Source organism: Boleophthalmus pectinirostris, unplaced genomic scaffold (assembly GCF_026225935.1).
Source record: "Boleophthalmus pectinirostris isolate CB_2022bp ecotype Guang Dong unplaced genomic scaffold, ASM2622593v1 HiC_scaffold_5, whole genome shotgun sequence".
NCBI lineage: Eukaryota > Metazoa > Chordata > Actinopteri > Gobiiformes > Gobiidae > Boleophthalmus > Boleophthalmus pectinirostris.
In genome coordinates this window covers 7762830-7777036 of record NW_026571404.1, presented here as the reverse complement: position 1 = coordinate 7777036, position 14207 = coordinate 7762830, and the positions used below count along the sequence as shown (strand labels likewise).

Sequence of the window (14207 nt, the reverse complement as noted above, 5' to 3'; positions counted from 1 at the left end):
TCTCTTTTTCTCTCTCTCTGTCTCTTTTTCTCTCTCTCTGTCTCTTTCTGTCTCTTTTTCTCTCTGTCTCTTTTCTCTCTCTCTGTCTCTTTTTCTCTCTCTCTGTCTCTTTCTGTCTCTTTTTCTCTCTGTCTCTTTTTCTCTCTCTCTCTGTCTCTTTCTGTCTCTTTTTCTCTCTCTCTGTCTCTCTCTGTCTCTTTTTCTCTCTCTCTCTGTCTCTTTCTCTCTTTCTCTCTCTCTCTCTCTCTCTCTCTCTCTGTCTCTTTTTCTCTCTCTCTCTGTCTCATTTTCTCTCTCTCTGTCCCTCTCTTTATTTCCCTCTCACCCTTCCTTCTCTTCCTTTTTCTCCTTTTCTTTCTCTCTATCTATTCATGCCTTCTCCTCTCTGTCCTCCCCTCTCTCATAATTTTCTTCCTTTCTTCCTAGCCTTATGCCCCTCTCTCTCTCTCTCTCTCTCTCTCTCTCTCTCTCTCTCTCTCTCTCTCTGTCTATCCATCCCCCTGTCTCCCCTGTTCTTTCTTCCTCTCTTTTTCCATCTCATCACCCCTTGCCTTCTCTTCCTCTCCTTGCTTTGTCTCCTCTCCTTTTTCTCTCCTCTCCTATCCTCATCTCCTTTTGTCCCTCTTTCTCTCTGCCTCCACTCTTTTACCATTTCTTCACCTCTTCTTTCTCATCCCCCTCTTCCTTTGTCTCCTTGCCTTGTCTCCTCTCCTCTTTTCTCTCCTCTCCTCCTTTTGTCCCTCTTTCTCTCTTTTACCATCTCTACACTCCTGCTTTCTCATCCTCCTTCGTCTCCTTGCCTTGTCTCCTCTCCTCCCTCCTTCCCTCCCTCTTTCTCCTTCTGTCGTTCAATAAAGGTACAGGTCAGATCTGTGGGGAGGCAATTTCACTCACAGGAAAAAGAAAGAAAGGAAAAAAAAAGAGTAAAAAACACCTGTAAATCAATAAATGGAAGATAAGCCATTTAACTTGACTCCTCATCTCCTCCTTCCTCGTCTCCTCTCCCCTCACCGTGTCTCCTTGTCTCCTCTCCTAGTCTTGCCCCCTCTCCTCCTTTTCATCCCTCCATTCCTCTCTTAATCTTGTCTCCTTTCCTTTTTGCTTTGCCTCTCTCCATTTTTCCCTTTGCGACTTCACCTTCTTCTCTTCTTCCTAGCCTCGTTCCCTCGTCTCCTCTCTTCCTTCCTTTCCTCCTTCCTAGCGTCGTTTCCTTCTCTCCGTCCTACACTCGTCTCTTCTTAGCCTCGTCTCCTCGTCTCCCGCCTTGGCTTCTCTCCTCCTTTCTTTTTTCCTTTTGTCTTTCTATCCTAGCCTCATCTGAATTTTTCCTTGCCTCCTTCCTTGCTTTCTCTCCTCGTCTCCTCTTCTCCTTTTTTCTTCTTCCAATCATTGTCCTGTCCTTGGCTCCTCGTCTCCTCTCCTCCTTCCCTTCCTCCTTCCTCCTCTTGTCTCCACTCCTCCTTGTTTCCTTCCTATCCTTGTCTCCTCATCTCCTTCTTCCTTCCCTCCTTCCACTCCTTGTCTCCTCATCTCCTCTTCTACTTCCCTTCCATCTTCCTTCTTCCCTCCCTCCTTCCTCCTTTTGTCTCCACTCCTCCTTTTCTTTCTTTTCTTCCTATCCTTGTTTCCTCATCTCCTCCTTCCCTCCCTCCCTCCTTCCTTTCTTCCTTAATCTTGTCTCCTCATCTCCTTCTTCCTTCCCTCCCTCCTTCCTTCTTTTCTTCCTCTCCTTGTCTCCTCATCTCATTCTTCCCTCCCTAACTCCTTCCCTCCGTCCTTCCTCCCTTGTCTCATCTCCTTCCCTCCCTCCATCTTATCCTTGTCTCCTCATCTCCTTCTTCCCTCCTCCTTCCTTCCTTCCTTCCTTCCCCCCTTGTCTCATCTCCGTCCCTCTCTCCCTCTTATCCTTGTCTCCTCCTCTCCTTATTTCCTCCCTCCCTCCTTCCTTCTTTTCTTCCTATCCTTGTCTCCTCATCTCCTTCTTCCCTCCCTCCTTCCCTCCTCATCTCCTTGTCTCCTCATCTCCTTCTCCCTTCCTTCCCTCCTTCTTCTTCTTGTCTCCTCTCATTCTTCCCTCCTTCCTTCCTTCCTTCCTTCCTTCCCCCTTGTCTCATCTCCGTCCCTCCCTCCATCCTATCTGTGTCTCCTCCTCTCCTTATTCCTTCCCTCCCTCCTTCCTTCTTTTCTTCCTCTCCTTGTCTCCTCATCTCTTTCTTCCCTCCCTCCTTCCTTCCCTCCCTCCTATCCTTCCTCTCCTTGTCTCCTCATCTCCTTCTCCCCTCCCTCCTTCCCTTCCTCTCCTCCCTCCTTCCTCTCCTTGCCTCCTCATCTCCTTCTCCCCTCCTTCCTTCCTTCCTTTCTTCCTCTCCTTGTCTCCTCCTCATCTCCTTCATCCCTTCCTTCCTCCTTCTTCCTTCCTTCCTTCCTTCCTTTCTCTTCTTGTCTCCTCATCTTCTGCCCTCCCTCCCTCCTATCCTTGTCTCCTCATCTCCTTCTCCCCTCCCTCCTTCCCTCCCTCCTCGTCTCCTCGTCTGCTCATCTCCTTCTCCCCTCCCTCCCTCCATCCTTCCTTCCTTCCTTCCTCTTCTTGTCTCCTCATCTCCTTTTCCCCTCCCTCCCTCGTTCCCTCGTCTCCTCGTCTCCTCGTCTCCTCGCAGCGACAGTGTGGAGAGGAAAGGGGGGCTGACTCACACGTTTACAGCAATGCAGCTTCATCATCTGTCTTCATCTCCGTGACAGCAGCGAGCCCGGGACGCCGAGGCCCCTCCCACCTCCGACGAGACCCCTCCCCCTCCCTCCATCCCTCCATCCCCCCTCACACACACACTCACACACACACACACGGAGCCTACAGGTCTCTCCACAGCAACATGTTGTGTTCAGTGGAATTTGCTGCGTCGAACAATCGGGTTTCCTCATGCGGCTGGAAAAAGGAAACGAGGAAAATACAGACACGGAAAAACAGGGAATGTTGAACGTGAAGATATTTTAACAGTCACACATTTATTTATCTATTCATCGACTGTACATTAAGGCTTCTTCCTCTCCTTGTCTCCTCGTTTCCTTTCCTCCTTCCGCCTCTTGTCTCCTCTCCTTCTTCTCTTCTTCCTTCCTATCCTTGTCTGCTCATCTCCTCTCCCTCTTCCCTCATTCCTTCTTTCCTTCCTTCTGTCCTTGTCTCCTCCTCCCCATCCCTCCCCCCTTCCTCTCACTGTCTCCTCGCCTTCTCTCCTTCCTTCCTTCCTTCCTTCCTTCCCTCTCTCCTTCCTCCTCTTGACTCTTTTCTTCCTATCATTGTCTCATCTCTGTCCTGTTCCTTTCTTCCATCCTTCCTTCCTTTTTGCCTTCCTTCCTTCCCTCCTTTCATCCGTCCTTCCTTCCCTCCTTCCTCCTATTGTCTCCTCATCTCCTTTCCTTCTTCCCTCCCGCCTTCTTTTTTCCTTTTTTCCTCATCTCTATTCCTCCCTCCTTCCTCTCACTATCTCCTCGTCTCCTCTCCTTCTTCCTTCCTTCCTTCCCTCCTCCTATTGACTCCTCATCTCCTTTCCTTCTTCACTCACTCCTTCTTTTTTCCTTCCTTCCTTCCTTCCTTCCCTCCCTCCTTCTTTTTTCCTTTCTTTCTTCCTTCCTTCCTCCTCTCTCCTTCCTCCTCTTGCCTCCACTCCTCCTTCTCTCCTTTCTTCCTATCATTGTCTCCTCATCTCTGTCCCTCCCTCCTTCCCTCCTTCGTTCGTTCCTTCCTTCCTTCCTTGTCTCCTCATCTCCATTCCTCCCTCTTTACACTCACTATCTCCATGTCTCCTCTTCTTCTTCTTCCCTCCCTGCTTCCTCCTCTTGTCTCCACTCCTCTTTCTCTCCTTCCTATCCTTCTCCTCTCTGTCCCATCCTCCTTCCTTCCTTGTCTCCTCATCTCCTCGCCTTCTTCCCACCCTCTTTCTTTCCTTCTCTCCTTCCTCCCTTGTCTCCTCATCTATTGTAAAATAAGACTTTTAAAAAACATTATGCAACAAATAAAAGTTAAACAACGGCGACTGAAGAATTTTATTTACAAATAGCTTAATAGTAAAAGTGTAAAATGTGTATTATTATGACAAAGATTGAATAACGCCTCTGTCTGTTTACGTATCATATCTGCAACTTCTGAATGATGCCCAGCTCTAGTAGTTAACCTGAAAACTACCACTACATGACATCACAAGGTGGAACAGAGCATTTTGAGCTTTGGAGATGTAGACAGAATAATAATGCAGGATTACCCGAGGCAGTCTGACTGAATATATTAAAAGTCCTTTATTACATGAAGGGACGCCAACGTGATGTAAAGTCAGTCTTTTAAAAGTCATTGTAATCGAGATTGTCCCTCCAAATATCAGAGGGGGCGACAGACTCCGTCAACTGTCAAAAAAATAAACTTTCTGGATTGTAACCTTAAAGGTCACACAACATCCGGGTCTCAGGGATGATTTGGATTATTCCATGTTTCTCTGAAAGTTAACTTTTTGGGTGATTTTTTTTTTTAAATTGTAAATGATATTTTTTTACTTGTGATAGTCAATAGTCTATGTACTTCATATGTGATGGACACACCTACTCCCCTCCAACATGTCTCGTTATTCTTGTTGTTGTTTGGTGGGGCTGCTCATTACTTATATATTTCTCATGCTTGGCCAACCTTTTGTTTTGTTTTGGGGTTTGCTCACTGTCTTTTTCTTGTTAATTGTATTTATTGACCTGTGTGTCTTGTTTTTACTACTTTGCCTTGACGAAGACCATCTTGCTGGTCGTAACGTGTTGGTGTCCCTTCATGTATTAAAGAACTTTTAATATATTCAGTCTGCGTGCCTCGGGTTTGTACTTTACCCATGTTTACATTTTCCTGTAAGGGTAATTTTCTGTTCTAAGAAAACTCTAGTTGTGTTTTTGAGGAGGTCAGTTTGAGTCAGTTTTATGTTGTATATTGTGGCACCTTTAATCATTTCAGCCCCAGTGTGATGCTCCGTGTTACTCTGCAGTTGTACAGAAAAGCAGAAATTTAATTCTGTCAGTTGGCCGTTTCGCAGCTCAGCCAAGCAGCTTCTAAAGAACCGAAGAATATTATTAGCATATTACTGCTAATGGGCCAGTAGAAACGGATTTGACTAATTGGTTCATATATATATATATATCTATACTATTCCCACGTTTAAATGGTGCTGAGGCGAGCTGTCAGGAGCAGAGCCCAGGGACCCACCTCCACATCTGATCAGCCAGGCCCCGACTCAAGTACGCAAGCTGCAGGATTATGACGACTGTGTGCTTTAGATCACTGGGAGCAACTGGGAACGCTGGAAGAAAAGGAAGGAAGGAAGGAAGGAGGGAGGGACTGAGATAGATAAGGGAGGAAGGGGGGAGCGAAGAAGGAGATGAGGAAGGAAGGAAGGAGGGAGGGAAGAAGGAGAAGAGATGAGGAGACAAGGAGATGAGGAGGGAAGGAGGGAAGGAAGAAGGAGATGAGGAGACAAGGATAGGATGGAAGGAAGGAGGGAAGGAGGGAGGGAAGAAGGAGATGAGGAGACAAGGATAGGAAGGAGGGAGGGACAGATATAAACAAGGGAGGAACGGGGGGAGCGAAGAAGGAGATGAGGAAGGAAGGAGGGAAGGAAGGAGGGAGGGAAGAAGGAGATGTGGAGACAAGGATAGGGTGGAAGGAAGGAGGGAAGGGGAGAAGGAGAAGAGATGAGGAGACAAGGAGATGAGGAGGGAAGGAGGGAAGGAAGAAGGAGATGAGGAGACAAGGATAGGATGGAAGGAAGGAGGGAAGGAGGGAGGGAAGAAGGAGATGAGGAGACAAGGATAGGAAGGAGGGAGGGACAGATATAAACAAGGGAGGAACGGGGGAGCGAAGAAGGAGATGAGGAAGGAAGGAGGGAAGGGGAGAGGGAAGAAGGAGATGAGGAAGGAAGGAAGGAGGGAGGGAAGAAGGAGATGAGGAAGGAAGTAAAGAAGGGGAAGAGATGAGGAGACAAGGATAGGAAGGAGGGAGGGACAGATATAAACAAGGGAGGAAGGGGGGAGCGAAGAAGGAGATGAGGAAGGAAGGAGGGAGGGAAGAAGGAGCTTCATTTTGGTTTTGGAGACAAATAATGAAGACATTTTTGGTTTTATATTGAAAAACGAATGAACGAATGATCCTGCTGCAAACCAGTGAACCTCGCTGTTTTAAAGGTGCACACTGTGACTTTTCTGGTGGAGGATCTGCTTTGTTCTTGTTTCCATGGCGATGTTACCGCTTCACCTTGGATGCTCCACAGTTAACATTTTATCAGCAGAATGTACTTTAAATCATTTGTTTCATAATAGTTGTAGTAAATGGAAAATATTTGACTCTTTCTTCGCTCGGGCCTTGAGGTGTTTCTTGTGATTGGGCTCAAAAACCAAACCAAACCGCCCACACTGATGGATCGCTCTTCGTGAAACAGGCCTGGAATCAAAACAAGCCCAAAACATGAGCCCGAATCGAGGCTAAAGCATTTAACCTATAACATGTTACTCAAAACACAAAGTAACCCAAGACCCTCCCACTCACCGAACTCTACATGCACTGAAAAAAAAAAGTTGCTGGATTTGCGTAAAAAAGTTATGGACAGCGGTTGCACGCAATAAAATTATGTTTAGGCTTTGAAACTTTTTTCGATCCCCTCTACACATATTTTTCTCGGAACATGAACATCACTTTTTCATGTTGATGAAATTTGAACAAATCATGCTGAATATGCATATTTGTCTTATGTTACCTTATCATGAAATGTATAAGTATGTATAATGTAATTTAATTGATCTAATTCTGTAAAAGAAAACAAAAACAGTCTTTAGTTTTCCACAGTTCTGTTTTTGTATTAAACAGAAATCAAACACAAAGAGACACACAGGGACAGAGATACACAGTTTGGAGCTGGACAGTGTGAAGATTTATTCCAGTGAAGAAGCTCTGGTCTCTGCCTGGCCACAGAATAACACATGATGATCACATTCTGATGATCTACTCTGTTCTACATGTTTAAATACACTTAAAGTACTTATTACTACAATAATGGACCAGAACAGAAGAACAAGAACATTAGAACTGTATCTGCAGAAACAAAACTCACCATGTGCTGCTTTTCTTCCTCTAAACACAGTAACAGGGAGGGCATCTGGTATAAAGTCTCCTAATGCCACATCACCTTGTACAAGTACGATAACAGTTTCAATAGGAAGTTCATTTTGAAAAAATTTTAAAATAATTTTAGTTGGTTTACTTACTTTGTTCATCTGTGGTCTGTGTTTTGTTGGTTCTCAAACATCTTCCTTTTTTCTGAAACATCAACTATAACATTCATGAACTTCCCCACAGCTCCAGCAGAGCTCTGGACGTCACTCTGTGTTTGTAGACGACTCTGGAACAAACACATTCAAATCTTAGTACAAGTGTCACACTCTTGTAGATGGACAGTCAAAGAACAATTTGTTTCAAGCTGTCCTTACATTAACTCTAATTTCAAATAAAACAACACAAACATGTTTTAACAATGACAACATTCTAGGCCGGAGAAGCACATATTGAAAAGTCTTACCTCCAGATCAGCTCTGATAATCCTCCTGCTCCACACTGTGTGTCTCTGCTCCTGTCTCTGTCCTGTGTCCTGTTACATTTGAATTTTTTCCCTCCAAAAGTTTTGGGGAGGAGAATTCCAGAGGGAGGAGCCTCACCAGAAATTATAATAAAGTCATGTTTCCTCAACCTGATTAAAACATGCAGGTCTCACATCGGCCACAATCAAGCGATGTTTGTAAGATTTAAACATGCTGGACAGAGAAACGTAAAAAAGTGATGTTATTGTTGTCAAATTTGTTTTTGCAATTTGAGCAACTCCTCTCGGACCGTTTTTTCAGTGTGTGTCACGTACTTTTTTTTTTTTTTTTAATAAGTAACTTCGAGTATACAAGAAGTTGGGCAATAACAACAATAGAAAGTAAATAAAGTGAAGTACAGAATAATAAATAAATCATAATAACAGTAAATAAACACTTAAAGTTCATTTCCAAAAGAGGTACATGTGTCATCGTACTTGATAATAATTCCTTCCTCATTTGACAGATTTTGTGAGGACCCGGTGATGACCTTTCCCCATTTAAAAGATCTCATATTTTGATTGCTTTATTGCTATGGCAACAGTAGAAGTTGCCACAGCTTCACGAACAGTTATAATGCAGCGTTCATTTATCCATACGTCTCCCAGTCGGATCTCGGATATGACGTCATGTCCACGCTTAAACCGTTTTATTATGTTTCATGTGGACGACAACCGGAAAACTGTTGTTGCTTTAGCATTGAGCGAGTACCAGGTGTTTTCCAAAATAAGTCTGTGCTTCAACTACACAACCTTGAGGAAGAATTCATTATAAATAGTATAATTCAGTATATTAGGCTACGTTCAGACTGCAGGGCTTAAAGGTTGTATGGAGGATTTTTTTTGTTTCAAATTGTCAATGATAGATTATAGATGCAGTAGCCTTGTAATTATGATGACCAAAAAAAAGAGAATAAAAATTCATCAACTCTGGACGTGGTGGGGCTAAACATTTGCCAATAGATAACGACACTGCCTCGTTATCTGTTAGCTGACAGGCTGTCAATCAATCTCCCTACGTTTCTAGCGTAACTGACTTGCCTGCGCGCCGCCGGTACGTGGTTTATGTACGACTGTCACGCAGTCCACAGACGCAAGACGCACAGACGCTGTTTACTCCACCAACGCAACAGTTCTTAGTGGCTTTTTTTGACCTATATCTTCCTCGCAGTTCGCACAAAGTTTGTTGCAATGGCGACAAGAATCCAGGAGCAGTTCGCCGCAAAAGAAAGTCCGTTTTTGAGGTCGCTGAAAGAAGAAGACAAGGGGAAAAGCAGCGAAGCCAAACTAAGGTGATTCTTATAGATTCATTCCAGCGATGGCGCGACTGAAGCAGACGAAGGGTCTAAAGACTGACGCACTGGTCCACAAATTACTCCTGGACAGGAAACTTCTGCTTATTATGAAAACGTACTTTATTTCCAAGAGCTAGACAAACGTTTTTCAGGACACGAAAGCGATATCCTATGTCTGAAAACGTCATTTTCAAGGCAAAGAAAGAGTCCGCTTGCTGCTGCATGTTGTAGCTAGTTCATTCGCACTGAATCTCCGCACAACCTTCTCTGCACCCCTTTCTCCTCTCTCCTCTCTCCCTGCTCCTCACTTCTCGTCTGCGAACGAAATGTCCGCGCACCCGCTCCCCCCGCTCCTCACTTCTCCGTCTTGCCTAACCAACACTGTAGTTAGTTGTTTACAAGTCATGTGCACCGGCTGTAAACAAACCTGTTTCTGGCGTAAGGAGGAGGCGGGAGGAGGCGTTTCTACGTAGGAGCTGTAGGGGAGGGGGGGTGGTTTCACGCATGCGCAACATTTGAAAAAGGACAAGTCGCTGGATTTTTCGTTCCTTGGAAAATCCTCTATGCAACCTTTAACGCTCAATTCGGATTTTTTTGTGAAATCCGATGTTTTTGTGAGGTCCTTCACATTTCCAATTAAATGCAACTATGTGATCCCCAGTGTGAATATTAAACGGCCCACAAGTGTCAACCGTAGCAAGCATGCTCAGTGTCTACGGAAGTTGTCCAAACATGGATGCGAGCTTTGAGCACCTGGAGATGTTAAAGTTCCTCTTGTATCGGAACCAGAACATGAACAACTTACTTGTTCTAAGGAGGAGATTGAGAAGGAGAAGGATGAAGTTTTTGGCCGTGGTGTTTTGTGGGACAGCGGCAGCGACGTCCGTTGAAAGGAACATGTGGATGTGGAGACGTAGCCAAGAGTGGTGAGTGGTGATGTGCTTCGCTTCAGTGACACGGAGTTCATTAACAATTTTCGCCTACTTCAGCGCAGAATAGTGACGTTTGTGGCTTGTTGATAACGTGTAGGTGGATGAATGCGCTTTGGCCGTTCAGACTGAAGTCACATGTCAAAAGATCAGATATGTATCGGTTTCAGGAGCACATATTGACGTGACCTGGATCGCATTTGAAAAAATCGGATCTGTGTCGTTCAGACTGTCATTAAAAGATCAGACACAGGTCACATAGAAGCCAAAAAATCAGATTTGGGTCACTTCAGGCTGCAGTCTGAACGCAGCCTTAGTGAAGCGAAAGTGTTGATGTCACATGATAGTCAATCGTTTTGGCACGTTAGCGAGCAGGAAATGGGATAAAAACATGGGCGACACCGACTACCAGACCTGTAGGCAGTGATACAGACACAGTAAGGTATCGCAGTGAGACAAGTGACTGACATTTAAACCACCAAAGCGTCCAAACACAATGAAAACAGTTCATACAAGTGACACTGGAGCCAGCCAGCTTGGATTCTATCTTGTAAACTTTGCTCGGTGTTAGGTTTATCTAAACATTAAAACAAGAAGAAAGACAAGAGATTAATTCAGTTTTACTCGCGAGGAGAACGGGCAGAGAGTGGGCATCAAAACCAACAGTCTCCACACGTTCTGATGACTCAAGGCCCTTCTCCTCTTTTTATTTCATTAGGAGGCCCTAGTTACAGAATGATAATTCTCAAGGGGAAGGGGAAACCAGCAAAGACATAATAAGAAAATGGTGCAGCTATGCATAGTCCAAACACATAAAACATTATTAACAATCAGGAGGTGCCTTAGGTTTGGACAGACACCATCATAACTCTTGCATGTGTGACAGTGGGAGTTGGCTTCATGTGAGGAATCATCTCGAGGTTCACTAGAGCGATAGGACACTGCACACAGTTGTCAAACACAAAGAGGTTATTCATTTTCATACAAGTGATTGGTACATTATTAATCAAAGAATTGTAGTACGTAAATGGTTAACTCATAGGCACAGAATATCACACAAGTATTTAGCAAATATGGGATAATAAAATTATTCTGACACTCGGTTTCCTCTGAGCTCTTCCGAGTTCCCCTGTTCGAGGAAAAGGGGCGTGTGAGTGCGTATCACTAGGCAACGTCCTTGGACCTCCGAGTCGGATTGATAAACAAACACATCATTAATAGAAGAGCATAACCTGACTATTGCATCACCAAGTTTTAGTAACCCAACTCAGTTTAAAGATGCACTCTGTAACTTTTCTGATACTGTGCAACTGATTCTGTCAACGTTCCTTATGAGATGCGACGCCAACCGGAAGCACTACTTTGTTTGAAGCTCTTTTACTCAAGTTAAGACTTATTCTGAGCTTTATTTTAGTACAATCTGACCAGAAAGAGACGGGTGAACTGATTTGTGTATTGTGTCACCATGTGAACTGCTGAACATTCTGCCAGTAGAGATACACGTAGAACACCCCCAGCGTGACGGAGAATGCTTTCCTGAAATAGGTTGTTGAAGTTCTTTTTTACACAAATAAAATGGTTCCATTAATTTGTTTTTTGAATACACAAATGTAATGTTACGAGAATAATACACTCTTGTTTTCTGTTGTTGGACGGTGGAACATGATTACAATAGACCACATTCTGGCTTTATAAAAAGATAAAATTATGTCTGAAAATTTTCCAAGAATTGTAACTAAATCAGTGAAAGAGAAGTTATCATCTTTCTTTTTTAACAATAATAAAAGTTTTACAAAATGTCTGTATATTCACAAAGCAATAAAACTGTATTGTTTGAAAAAGTAAAAGGGAGAAGCAGAGATATTAGTTTAGTATGCTTTTTTATTTTATTTTATATTGAATTATTAGATTGGGGTAACACGGTAGGATATTTGTCTACTTAATGACTTATAAATTTAAGTATTTTGACAATTTAAAAAAAAATCTGTTATGATATAAGTCATATGGCAGAGTGATTTGGTAAAAAATATGTAATTGCAATTTTTTCTGATAAGAATTGTGATGTAGCTCAGTTGGTAGATAGTTTGTCCACTGACTCAAAGTTGGTGGTTCACATCCCGCTCTTGACATAAACATCATTTGTTGAGCGATCAGATCCACTTCCATAGATGAATGCGGTCGTTGTGTCCTTGGGCAAGACACTTAACCCACCTCAACCCCAGTCTCTGTGTATACTGGTGTATGAATGTGATGTAAAGAGCTTTGAAAGCCTTGAAGTTGGAAAAGCACGCTAAACAAACGCGACTATTATATAATAAATATACTATAAATGAATACTATATATACTATACTATAAAATGAATTGACAAACTAATACTAGAATCACATTTCTGAACATCTTTGTACAGATCTAAACTACAGCTTTTATGCATAAAATTTAATACCGTATTTTTCAGAGTAAAAGCCACACCAGATTATAAGGCGCAATATCAGTAGTGTTGAATTCTCTCGTCTATTTTCATACATAAGACGCACCGGATAATAAGGCGCATTAAAGGTTGTATGGAGGATTTTAGTTTCAAATTGTCATTGAAAGTTTAAAATACCATTACAGAGACGCAGCAGCTTTGTAATTACGATGACCAAAAAAAAAAAAAAGAACGAAAATCTATCAACAGTGGACGTGTTGAGGCCAGATAAACATCACCCAATAGAAAATGAGGCTGCCTCGTTTTCTATTGGCTGTCAAACTTTCTATGTTTCTAGTGTAACTGACTCGTCGGTGCGCGGGGATTACATGGTTTATGCAGCGGTTCTTAGAGATTTTTTCAAAACTGTCACTTCCTCGCATTTTGCACTTTTGCAATTTTGTTGTGACGGCGGACGAGAATCCACGACCAGTTCGCCGCAAAAGAAAGTCCGTTTTTGAGGTCGCTGAAAGAAGAAGAGAAGGGGAAAAGGAGCAAAGACAAACTGAGGTGATTCTTGGAGATTTCTTCCAGCGATGGCGCGAGTGAAGCAGACGAAGGGTCTAAAAACTGATACATCAGTCGCTAAATTACTTCTAGACAGGAAACTTCAACAGTAATTCTGACTGTAAACAAACGTGATTTCTAGAGTCAGGAAGCGGGAGGAGGAGGTGTTTCTACTGAGGAGCTGTGGAGGAGGAAGGTGGTGTCACACATGCACAACATTTGGAAAAGGACGGTCGCTGTACTTCACTTCCCTTAAAAAATCCTCTATACAACCTTTAAGCGAAAGAAATGGACGACACTTGAGACTGATCCTTAGTCCAGGCGTCTACGATCCATCTTCAGATCGTGACATAATTCTCCCGGCGTTGCCTCCCTGTCTTGGTGAATGTGTATTATGAATGTGAATGTGGGTGGATAATTTTTTATTTTTTTTCCTATGAGGACGACTCAAATATAAACTGAGTAATAATGTGTTTAATGCAGCTTTGCGCACATTTGTTTACGTTTTACGAAAACGAAACTTAAAACCACATGGCTCATTTGCGTAAACTATAGGCAGGTTTCATTGTTGACAAAAGCGCGCGTTGCATTCTGGGAATTATTTTGGTCGGCGGCAAGAAACACTAATTCAACATGACAGATAGAGTGAGAAAGCACGTAAAGGGTATTGATCCCGGTTATTTATCCGCTCTAACGGCAGAGGACCCAAGACCATTTGACCAGAAATTGGTCATAAGCATCGACGGACGCCAAATCACCCTTTTCAACCCCGACAAAAGGTGGACCAAACCAGATTTCTGGTCAGAATCGCCAACTACCTGGACAAATATTCACTTCGGCGATATCCACAATGACTTGGTGGAAACTCCTGGGTCATTCACAGCAGAAAAGATGAAAGTCTACAAGAGTCTTGATGTGTTGTTGAACTTGTTGGAGTCCACGGTTTGTTAGGATCTTCTACGTTTGCTCTGCGGATGTTTGAAAGCCATTTAATTCACTGTTAGTGGTTCTTTTCACTCAGAATACGAAAAATACATTTTCTTTCTTCCGTGCTTCTATTTGTGCATCTGATAATGCAGCAGGAATTTACCATTACCGGGGATAAATACGCGAGGTTACACACTGTGTTTGACCACTATCATGTTTCTTGCCTCTGACCAAAATATTTCCCAGCATGCAACGCGGGCTTTTAATAACAATGACGTCAGTTGAAACTCGCCTCTAAGCACTGAAAAAACAGCTCGCTCACGGGGCTGTGATGTGGTTCAGCTTCTGTTGGTTTAACGCCACGAGGCTCCTGACTACAGTGACCATAATGCTTCAACAATCCATCAAACGCTGTGGCTTCATAGTTTACCA

General features: G+C 43.4%; 1 protein-coding gene and 1 long non-coding RNA gene across 2 annotated transcripts in view; one reads left to right on the top strand and one right to left on the bottom strand.

Moving 5' to 3' along the window:
- The window catches only part of LOC110175781 (adhesion G protein-coupled receptor A3), an 820856-nt gene that overhangs the window by 559779 nt on the left and 246870 nt on the right, over positions 1 to 14207 (top strand). The window lies entirely within an intron of this gene.
- Positions 7127 to 7666, bottom strand: LOC129411561 (uncharacterized). Its single transcript, XR_008633359.1, has 3 exons — positions 7593 to 7666; positions 7282 to 7415; positions 7127 to 7202 (listed from the first exon to the last, which is right to left on the bottom strand). It is a non-coding gene; the product is annotated as an uncharacterized LOC129411561 (long non-coding RNA).